The sequence below is a fragment of the Mustela putorius genome, unplaced genomic scaffold, assembly GCF_011764305.1.
Source record: "Mustela putorius furo isolate JIRA1106 unplaced genomic scaffold, ASM1176430v1.1 tig00003834_pilon_pilon_pilon, whole genome shotgun sequence".
Taxonomy (NCBI): domain Eukaryota; kingdom Metazoa; phylum Chordata; class Mammalia; order Carnivora; family Mustelidae; genus Mustela; species Mustela putorius.
Window position 1 is genome coordinate 20,421,955 of NW_025421987.1, and position 12,212 is coordinate 20,434,166.

Genomic DNA, 12,212 nt, shown 5'->3' on the forward strand with positions numbered 1-12,212 from the left:
TTCACAATTACATAATAATATGTTTAATAAAAACCATTTTAATACCAAGCAACAGTGATGTCAATTTAGAAAATGCAGATATTTTCCTACTTTATATTGTTAGTTCCCTGAATGTACTAAAAACTGAATCCATTTTTCCGCCTAAAATTCCTAAGTTTAGGTCTACAATAGTTGCTGAGAGGCTGTGTAAAAATAATAATAATAAAATGAGCTTTAAAATAAAATAAAATTTTAGTAACAGTTTTGGGAAAATGTTAGGCTACCAATTTTAAAAAGAAGAAAAGAAAATCTAACACTGATCTTGCTTATCCACTGCATAGAATTTATACATGGATTTATACACAGAAGTATGTTCTCCACCAACAATTATGTAGGTGACAGCATTCTTTTCTTGGGAAACTTCAGGTTTGTTTGTTTTTTTTTCATAAGTCCTATAAATGTCATTCACACATTGTAAGTATACTTCTCAAATGGAAAACAAAATGAAATATGATTAATTTGTAATTGATCAAATACTATCCATATCCTAAGCCACTAATGAAACAGACTATATAGTTTACATAAAATAAAAATCTACATTTTTGGGGGGTGGGAGGTTGGGGTAGCAGGTGGTGGGTATTATAGAGGGCACAGATTGTATGGAGCACTGGGTGTGGTGAAAAAATAATGAATACTGTTATGCTGAAAATAAATTTTAAAAAATCTACATTTTTTTCATACCTATTTCTCAGACTTGGGCCATAATCACTGTATCATTCAGAACATGGCCATGAAAACAGAAGCCACTCTATGCAATCAAAATATAATTTTTTAAATATGGATTTAGATCATTGCTGTAAAAAACTGGTAGAGTAGAACAGTGAAATGTTGATTAAAGATCAGGAAAGCTGGGGTGCCTGGGTAGTTCAGTCGCTAAGTGTCTGACTTTGGCTCAGATCATGATCCCAGGGCCCCGGGATCCAGTCCTACATTGGGGTCCCTGCGTGGAGGGAAGCCTGCAACAAAACACAGGGTCTTCAGTGGGAAGTGGATGCCAGCGAGAATTTGATTTCTCCTTCTTTCTGTCTCTTATATCTTGGATTAAGTCCCTTTCATTAGCAAACTAGCCTTGAGTCAAACAAGGAAAACAATTCTGGGAAATGTTCTTCCTGAAAATACAGTGGAGATTTGGAAGTGCTGATATCAAGTTGAAAACTGGTAATTGCAGTTTGTCTTTGGTGAACATCGTTTTTTCCGTATTTTTCCTTTTGAATAATCTCCGGTCTTTCCCATATAACTAAAGAGATGCTTGCCCTCTCCTTGAAAGGAGAGATAAAAAGTCCGATACACCACTTCACAGTTCTGAGTATGACGTTCATTAATCACAAAACTACCCATATTTGGCTTTGTGAAGATCTAGATATCCATAACTGAAACATTGAAATACAAGGCTAAACAATACTAATGTATCTGTATTAAATATAAGAAGTGACAGAGATGAAATAAACTCCAAAATAGTTTATGTGCATAATATATATCCATGTGTGTGTGCATGTGTGTGTGTGTATGTGTGGTGTGTATATGTGTATATCCTAAACAAGTAAATGTAGTATATATACTAAACAATTAAACAATCACATGTATAGATACATGGTTATGGATGATATTTAACTTCCTTCTTCCACTAACCATTTCATGTTCATTCTACTCTCAGCTAGCATTTTAGCACATCAGTATGCTTTCACCTGGCCTTTGACTTTTACTATTGGATGTGAGAACCTCTATATTGACCCCCATTATGTATTTGCACCTCTGTGTTTTCAGTTATCCCAGTCAGAAAAGTAAGCCTTTTCTTTGACTAATGATTTATGTCAATGGCATAAAAAGATGAATGTAACTAAAGATAGATGACCATCTGAGCTTCCTGTTGGATTGTACCTCTGTTATTTCCACTGGTAAAAACATTCCCATCCTTCGCGAGGCCGAGGTGGCTGGCAAAGTGGCAGATTCACACCCTCATACAGATTATACTATCCACCTGGTTAGTCAGATTCGTGTGCAGCTAGTTGGTGAGTATCCTGTTTGTTCTGTAACAAAAGTTCATCCACCTACTTCTTCCCTAGAATTTCCTGTCAATCTTAATTTTTTTTTTTCCCTTTCAAATCTCTTACATCCAGCCAAACTATTAGCTAGTTACCATGAAATAACATAGATCTGCCTCTCTGGCCATTTCTTCTTCTAGACAAATGAAAATGTTGAACATGCAAATGTAATGCTTGAAATGTTGCTGAGAGGATCACCTTTAGAGTTGACTTTTGGGATCACTATTAAATAAGCAAGGCAAGATTTTAATAGATGCGCATACATAGGTCCTAATCATAATAATCAATAAATCAGTGACAAATGCTTCGAGGAGGAAAGCCATTTTCACTATTATTTTATTCTTGCTACTCATTATAGTAACAATGCCCATCTGGCTTCTGATGGGGAACTATTGAAGCTTCTCCTTTCTTTCTCTGAGCCTCTATTATCTCCATTGCATTCAGGATGCAAATTTCAATGGTGGTAACTTCCACTGTAATAGTTGGCCTAAAAATATATATATATATTTTTTAATGATAAAGGTACTTCCTTCAGTTCTGTAAAGAGAAAACTAAAATCTTCTACCAGAGAACAAGGCTACTACTTCAGCTAAAGTAGGCTTACTGGGGGATAGCATTTGTATTAGTTTGTGGGAGTTACCATAATAAAGTACTATAAAGGAGGTAAGTTAAAAAACATAAATTTCTTGTCTCCCAGTTTTGGAGGCTAGGAATTCAACATCAAAATATCAGCAGGGTTGGTTCCTTCGAAAGACTGTAAGGGTAAATATGTTCCTGGCCTGTCCTTTAGTTTCTGATGGTTTCCTGAAAATCTGGCATTTCTTGACCTGTAGATGCATCACTCAGATTTCTATCTCATGTTCACATGTCATTCTCTGTATGTGCAAGGTTGCATCTGTGTGTAAATTATCCTTTTTTAATGCAATCACTAGTTGTATTGGATAAGGGCCATCATAATGAACTCATTTAATGAATTATACCTGTAATAAGCCTATTTCCAAAAGGTGTCACATTCTTAGTTACTGGGGGTTAGAACCGATGCATGAATTTGGGGTAGACATAATCAACACATAACTATAAGAAAGGTATTCAGATTTATCAACATCTTCCTAAACATTCCATTCCTATTCTCAAGATTCTATTTATTCCAAATCAATACCATAATTTTTAACAATAAAGAACTAGCAATACTTTAAATTGATTTGCTCTTAAAATAATTTAGCTATCTGCAGGAAGGGCAGGCTTTGAGTTTGGTTATCACAAATGTTAGCCCTAAGACTATAACAGATAAGAAATTATTTCAGAGCTTTGGCCTTGAATTGGAAATTAAAAGCAATGAGTCTATTTCCTTTCTTCAAATTTCCCAATATATTTAAAAGATACCAGCTCATTCCAAGGTTCTTGTATTTTTTTCCTCTATTGTATGTACTGCTATAGTTATTTGGTCTCCTGAAGTCTGTCTTGTTTTGGTATATGATTATCTGTGATAATTTAATTCACCATTTCACAACTGTATTGTAAGGACCATCAGTGTTTCAATTTCCATTTTTCACTGGCAATGAAGCTATTACTAAATTAAAATCCAATAGGATTACAGAACTAGTTTCAGAGTCCCATCTTATAGATTCTATTACTCTAGACTAACAGCACCAAAACTGCATCAATCAGCATTAAGTCAGAAAAAAAGAGAAGAAGTAACTCAATGTATTTTGAGTACAAAGGTTTCATGTATTACTAGGGGCTTACATGATCATTGGGAAATGTTTGTGGAATGAAAAGGCAGGAAGCCAATGCCAAAAGTAAGGTTGCTGCCACTGAAGGTTAGGGAAGAAGACATTTACTGTCTAGCCTGAAGCGCCAACGTGATTTTCAAAAGCTTGGAAGGGAGCTGCCACATTTTCACTAATCTCTAAAATGTGTACGGTCTCATTCTGCAGCAGAGAAGTGAGTAGTTGTCATGAGCTTCTCAGCAGCCTGCTAGGAACTTCACATCGTCTCGTTCTTCTGGCTGCAATTCTCCCTTGAGGAAAATGGGATTTCCTTTTCTTTTGCTGTTCAAACCATGTGCAGAGTGCTCCCATTACTAAAATCTGGAACTGTATATAAAAGATGAGTCTGGGGGTACTGGATGGCTCAGTTGTTAAGTGTCTGCCTTTGGCTCAGGTGATGATCCCAGAGTCCTGGGATCGAATACTGCACTGGGCTCCTGGCTCAAGGAAAACCTGCTTCTCTCTCTCCCACTCACCCTGTTTGTGTTCTGTCTCTTGATGTCTCTCTCTCTCTGTCAATTAATTAAATAAATAAAGTCTTTAAAAAAAATAAGAGGTGGTTCTAGTAAATGTGTGTTCTAGCTTCCCCATGCAATGTAGAATAGTCTTCAAGAGGTGGCGATTATTCTGGGTTGAAAACAGATAAACCGTGACAATAATGTCTTCTTCAAACAATTACAATGAGCCCCTAATCTCCCTCACCACTTTATCCCATCAATTATTATCCTAAAACTCAATCCAAATAATATCACCCTCCAATGCACCCCCCCAAAAATTAAATAAACAGCAAAGACTTTCTGTAATCTACCTCCAACCTCCTTAGTCTAGTCTTCAATGCTTTCAGAAAGTATTTATTCTTTTTAAATGCACATGGGGTATTCCTCAGGATAAAACAAATGCTAGGTTATAGACCAATTCTCAATAAAATTAAAAGAACTGAAATCATACTAAGTATGTTTTCTTTTCTTTTTACTAGTTTTTTTATTTTTTAATTTAAATTCAATTAATTAACATATAACATATTATTTGTTTCAGGGGTACAGTTCTGTGATTCATCGTCTTACATAATACACAGTGGTTCATTTTAACACAAACCCTCCCCAGTGTCCATCACCCAGTTACCCTATCGCCTCCGTTCTGTAACCTTGGTTTGTTTTCCAGAGCCCAGAGTCTCTTCATGGTTTATCTCCCATTCCAATTTCGTCCCATTCAGTTTTCCCTCCCTTCCCCTTGGTCCTCTATTCCTTATGTTCCACATATGAATGAAACCATATGATAATTGTCTTTCTCTGCTTGACTATTTCACCTAACATAATACCCTCCAGTTCCATTAATGGTAGGTATTCATCCTTTCTGATGGCTGAGTAATATTCCACTGTATATATGAACCATATCTTCTTTATCCATTCATCTGTATAGAAGGACAGCACGACTCCTTCTATAGTTTGGTTATTGTGGACATTTCAACTATGAACACTGGGGTGCAGGTGCCCCTTTTTTCACTACATTTGTATCTTTGGGGTGAATACCTAGTAGTTCAATTCCAGGGTCATAATGTAGCTCTATTTTTAACATCTTGAGGAACCTCCATCCTTATTTACAGAGTAACTGTACCAGCTTACATTCCCACCAACAGTATAAAAGGATTCCCCTTTCTCCACATCCTTGCTAATATTTGTTGTTCTCCATATTATTAATTTTTTTAAGAGTAGTAGTAGGTTTACAACACAATGAAAAAGAAGATACAGAGATGCCCCATATGCTCCTTGCCAGCTCACACACTTACCATCCCCATTATCAACATCGCTTGCTGGAATGATACATTTTTACCAAGGATAAACCTACATTGACATATCATAATCACCCTAAATGCATGGTTTTTCCATAGGGTTCACTCTTGGCAGTGTACATTCTATGGGTTTGGCCAGATACATAATAACATATATCCATTATTGTAACATATAAAATATTTTCACTGCTCTAAAAATCCTCGCTACCAAAATATATTTTTAAAAATTTAAAAATTACTTTTTGGAATGTATTCAATCTCAGTTGACCAACACTAACATTGGGGAAATATATTCTCATTTATAAAACAGGATGCAGGCTGGAACATTATATATATACTTAAGCCAAAGTTACCTAGATTTAAATCCTGCCTAATCTCTTTTTAGAAATAGGGTATTGAGGGGCACCTGGGTGGCTCATTCAGTTAAGTGGTTGCCTTCGGCTCAGGTCATGATCTCAGGGTACTGAGATAGAGCCCCACGTCAGGCTCCCTGATTGGAGGGAAGCCTGATTCTCCCTCTCTCTCTGCCTGTTGCTCTCCCTATTCTTTTCTCTATTTCTGTATCAAATAAGTTTTTTAAAAACTAGGGTACTGAAATATTGTTTAGCTTTCTTAAGTTTCCATTTCTTTACTAGTAAAATGGAAATAATAATACTAACATATGAAATAAATATCAGAACTAAGAAGTGTATATATAAAGTGCTTACCACAGTGCCTGGCATCTAAATATTCAATAAATTGTTTTGGTATCATTATGTGTTGTTAGAGTTTGTTTTGAGGAAAAAAAATTATTTACCTATAAGAAAACATGAATTTCTAAGAAATTCCACTTAAAATACAATTTTAAGTTATTACATCATTAAAATGATTTATAAATGTCATTTCTTTGTGGTCAGGAAAACTATTATTCATTTTTATAATCAGGTAAATTTCTAGGCAGAAAGAATGTCTTTAGAAAGTGCTGCAAATTGACTCTAACAACTAAATGTGAAATAGGAAACAAATATGCAAAGACGTTGTTAAAACTTCTACAATTCTGTTGAACAGGAGGCACTAGTTGCTATTCAAATAAATGTGGAGAATGTGAATGAACTGATACTTGATGGATGATCTCACCTACTTGAAAGATCCTCCTGACCTCATTTAGCTCCCCCTGAGCTAAGAACTTCCTGAAAAGAAATGCCAGTATTCTGAAAGGAGAGTAAGTGCCAATTATAGTTCCAGTTGAGACACACATAACTCCACTCATCAGTAAGCAAGCAGGTGAACCATTGGAGGAGTTCCTTATATAAACACTACAGTAGATGTGGTGAGTCTGTCACAGGATATTTCAAAACAGAGGGTGTATCTTTCAGATTTATAAGCAACCTGCCAAGAATGTGGAGACCTACTTTCCTCTGCTATGATATCAGTGCATTTTAAGAAATATCCATAAATTTTGCCCTTTCCCTTGAATACTTGTATTCTCTGAGTTGATAGGAAGCATGGTTTCTTCCTGTAACTTAAAAGGATATGTGTTTCCTAGAGAGATAAACAATTTCAAGCTAAAATCTGATTATGCAGTTCAGAAATCCTGTAGTATTCCACCAAAAAAAAAAAAAAAATGAAGAAGAAGAAGAAGAAGAAGAGGAAAACAGAAAGAATCGAATATATAATTTAACATCCAAAAATGAAAGAATAAGTAAGGATTAAAAAATAATCTAGGACAATTGATACATTTATTATTCTCATTGAGGCAAATTCAAACTATGATCCATAGTCTATTATAGATTGATGCTATCAATATAGCTACATATTATTTCAAAAATAATGTAACTCTTACAATAATAGTATTTTTGGAGGTAATATTAAATGCCACTTGCCGAGTTAATAGTCTATTACAATCAAATCCCCTTAAAATCTATTCCTATTATGTGTATTAATGATTTTTAATAATTTTAAATTATGTAGCATCTCTGCTAGCTGAAATGGAACTGTAATTCTTCATGGAAAATAAAAGTCACAAAACAACCTAGTAGTTTTCCTTGGGAAAGAAAATACACCAATCTTTAAAATGATGGACAAGTTTTAAAGAGAGGACCCATTTCGTGTCCTAATTTTGGCTGAACCTGTTAAATGTGTTGAATACTTTTCTGAAGCAGGTCTGCTGAAATTGCTTGCTGCTTTTGTGCAGAATATATCCTTGAACAATGAAATAGTGCAATTCATTTCAGAGCATAATAGATATAAAGCAAAGAAAAGGGAAGAACATCTTCAACTTGGCTCACCTTGTTAACATCTGTTTTGTCTGTAGTACATTAGCATATACTCAAAATAATAAATTCATTTTGTGCTTGGAGAGTTAACACAGCATCATGGTGAGAGATTATGGTCAGTGGATTGGTGCCTGTGTAGCTCAGTCATTTGAGTGCATGGTTGTTGATTTAAGACCCAGTTAGGATCTTGGGGATCCTGGGATCCAGCCACAGGTTGGGCTCTGTGTGGGGAGTCTGCCTAATATTCTCTCTCCCCCTCTCCTTCTGCTGCTCCCCCTCCTCGCTCTTTCTAAAATAAATTAATAAATATTTAAAAAAAAAGATTATGGTCAGTGAAGTTAAATTACATAGATTTAAATACTGACAGACAAGGCTAATTATGAGATACAAGATTTTGGGCAATTTACTCAGTCCTTGTATTTCATACTACTTATCTAAAAAAAATGGAGATTCTTTACTCTAAATGCTTTTTTAGGAAGGGTCTAAATATACAATTCATAGAAATTTATTATTATTGTTTCTGGCCAAAAAAATGCTCAAAAAGAATTAACTATTACCCTCATTATTGAAATCTTTAAGAAAAGGAAGTTTAAATACATTCTAGTTTTGTTTTTTGTTTGTTTGTTTGCCTACTATTATCTACTGTTCTATTTACTCTCTTTCCGAATCTGTACAAAAGGTATAGGCTATCACTTTTTAAAAATATTTATTTATCAATATATTAAATAACTTCACATATACTTACAAAACATCTACTAGATTTTGAGCACTGTTTATCACTGATGAAATGATGGTCACAAAATACATTTGTTCTCTGTTTATGTGAATCTCATAATACATGAAAGATGGACTTACATAAACATAAGGGGAGGTTCTAATTTATTCATAAGACAATTGCCATCTTATTTTTAATTTAAAATTAACCCACCAGCAGACTAATTACTTAATATGGATCAAAATAAGGATTAGATATAGCAACTGTCTAGCAACTCAACACTGCCATATACATAAGCACTACATTTATTTTAGAGTCATTCATCCATTGACTTATTTAGTTGTTGAGTTCTTCTCTGTGCTGGGGTCTGGGGGCATTCCGAACCAAAACACTGGTAAGAAATTCTCATTCTCGCCCACTAGGAGTGGTTAGAAAGTAGATATGTAAAAAGAATGTGAGGTTATTTGTAGTTAAAGGTGTGAGCAAAGTGCTGCGGAAAAAAGAGAAATAAACAGAAAGAAGGAACATTTTGGATTTTAAATTTAATAGTTGACAAATGTAGATAGACATTTTTAAAAATTCACAAATATGAAGAGTCTATTTAAGAATGCTAGGGTTCTTAATATATAAACAATAATAATAGTAATTAATTCACTGCAACTAATAAAATACATAAGTAATATAAATGTATGTTATAAGCAACACATATAAGCTATAGAAGATATATTTGACTGAAAGTAGAATTGCAATTATAGCGATAAAATGATAACAAAAACTGACTTCTGGCTGGGAAAAGAATGTTATGATAAAAAAGTGAGCAGTAACTTTCTTTTTTTAATTGAAGACAGTGCAGGAGAAATACAGCCTAAGACTCCAGAATAAGAATCCCCTCATAGCACTGGGATATATTTCAGGAAGTTTATGGAATTACTACTTATGAATATTCACCAGTTATAATATAGGGTTTTTTTTTTCCTTGAAGAGGGAAGGCAAATGTTTTTTGCATTCATATAAAATACATTAAATCCTGCAGCTTAAGATAACTATTAGCAGGATGCTTCCAAGGCTGAGCAGTGATGCTCATATTTTACTCTTACCAATGGCTGCATATACAGTCTACCGTCTTAAAGAAAAACATACACTGACTTTGACATCTGACGTGATTCATAGGTAGCAAGGTCACGTTCAGAGTTCTGACATGAAGGTGTCTTACTAGTTAGAAAAAAGACTTTGATTATTACTCAAAAAAGATAATAGGAAGTCATTTTAATAACAGATGAAACACAGATACCTTGCTCTTCTGATGACAAGTGTAATCTCATTCTCTGTTTCTGATGATACTTGTCCCCACAAGCTGGCCAAAAAGACAGCAACTCTGAGGTCTTCACTTAAGGGTTACTTAAGTAATCTATTCTATCTTAGATACTGATTGAAAGAATGTTTGGACTGAGTTATGGCCATTTTGGGTGTTAGGTGTCTGGTTTTATATATACCTAAAAAAATGACCTACAGACTCATTTATGACCATATGCCATCTACCCAATAAGGAATTAGCTCTCAATTCTCTCTTTTGACTGAAATTTTTAGGTTGGAATTTGGAATCTCAAGGACTAAAGTAATAGAAGAGAAATACTTATGGAGAGCTTTAGTGTACACTAAGAAACTGGTAGGAATTTTTCTTTGGTTCAGTGGTGTATATTTTCCTGTTTTAACAGTTTTTCTGCCGGGTTAAAAGTATTATATATTGTATTTAGATGAGATGGCTGGAATTAATCTCTGCTTTCTACAAACTGATACTGAATAAAAGTGAAACTACATCGAGAAAGAAAAAGTGAGTCAAATATTCGAGCTAAGACCTGGAACCATAGTAGTCTGAAAAATGTCAAGAAGTGAACCCTGAAGTCATTCTCAAGTGAACCTGAATTCAGTACAGTTTATGAACATTCTACAACCCCTTGACTCATTTGACCTCAGCTGCTTCCTCTCTTTCCCCCTTCTCTGCTGAGTATCAAAAAACACGGATCTATTCAGGCTACGTTTTCTTGATATTTGTGTGAAGTGACTTCTGGCTGAATTGGCCAAAGAAAAGGACTAATAGGGCCCAGTGTCATCTCTGACACAGCTGCTGCTACAAGACTGGCTTCATCAGTTTCGTGTTCCAATGAGGATCTAGGTTCTTTGGTTCTGGAGGAAATACTTCCCTCTCTTTTCCCTCCAGCTTAGCCATGGTAAAAGATTCCTGTTATTTCTCATCTCGGGATCTCTTTCATAGATCCCTACTGGTGTATTGGCTCTTTTATTATCTATGTAACTGATTCCCGAATTAATTATATTTGTTAAAATAGTCACAGTAGAACTTTCATAACTGGTTTGAATTAACCAATATAGTTCTTGGGACCAGAGGTTGTCCCAAGATAAAAGTCCTCAGCTTGAGCTTCTGAGATGAATGTGTTTGGGTGGAATATTGTTACTCAATGATTTGCAGGAGTATTATGATTATGTAAATTATTGCCTGTGGTTGCTTGGAATAAAGTGCCGGTCAAAAGGGAGACTTTAAGAAATCAAGGAATTTCTCCACTTTATCATTCACCATGGAAATAATGATGCTTATTCAGGATGCAAGGAAGAATCATCACTGCCCCTGGCACAAGAGAGCTTATGGGAAAAACAAAGTAAGGACTTTGAAGGCTCCATTCAAAATATAGGGCACAAGAAGAGAGCTTCAAATCTAGAATTTAAGAAAATCTACTTCTTAAAGCTTCAGGGAAGACATTGCTAATAATACGGCCAAAATCAAAGATGAATACATAATTGTTGTGTATGTTATATACAAGTAAGGGTATTATTGGAGAAAGAGTAAGACTATAGTACTTGGGGTGGGTATATCTGAATGTAAGTACCCAAGTAAACCTTAGGATCATTAAGTACCAAATTTCCCTGAACTCCTTTGCAAGAAGAAGGAATCTGTTTTCCTTCTCTGAGAAAACTAGCTGTGTTAGTTACAGTTTATTGAAAACAGAAGACATACTTGTGTAGGATTTTGAAGTTAATCCAATGATTAAGATTCTAAAACATATGCCCAGTATTAAGAGGGAATAAAAGGATATTAAGGCACTCTGGACCTGCAACTGTGGTAAACTTTACTACCCACATTACTAAAAACACAAAAGGAAAAAAAAAAATGAGATCCCAATCAGTCCTAGAACCATTCAATAGGCACTCTACTTGTTGAAAGAATCAATCATTATTTTGCATTTACCAGAAATTCAGCCCATCTTCTTTTTCCACCAACCTTCCAATGGTGTCTGCATTGGCCAAATCCAACTAAAACCAGACATTAAGGAGGGATGACTGACCTATAAGGACTAGCCTCTAACAATACATAGTAGGTATCAAGGTGTAGAGAGTAGACCTGAAAGTGAAGGAGAGCTAGTGGAGACTATAAAGTATATTCCACTACTCTTACCAATTTTTATCCATTCCAGATACTTTATGGAAGGAAAAATTCTCAGACTAGAGAGACACTTTCTCATTAAAGGATAATCTCAATTCCGTCATATTCCCCATGGAACCACTTAAAACATTAACCATCACCTTAACTTT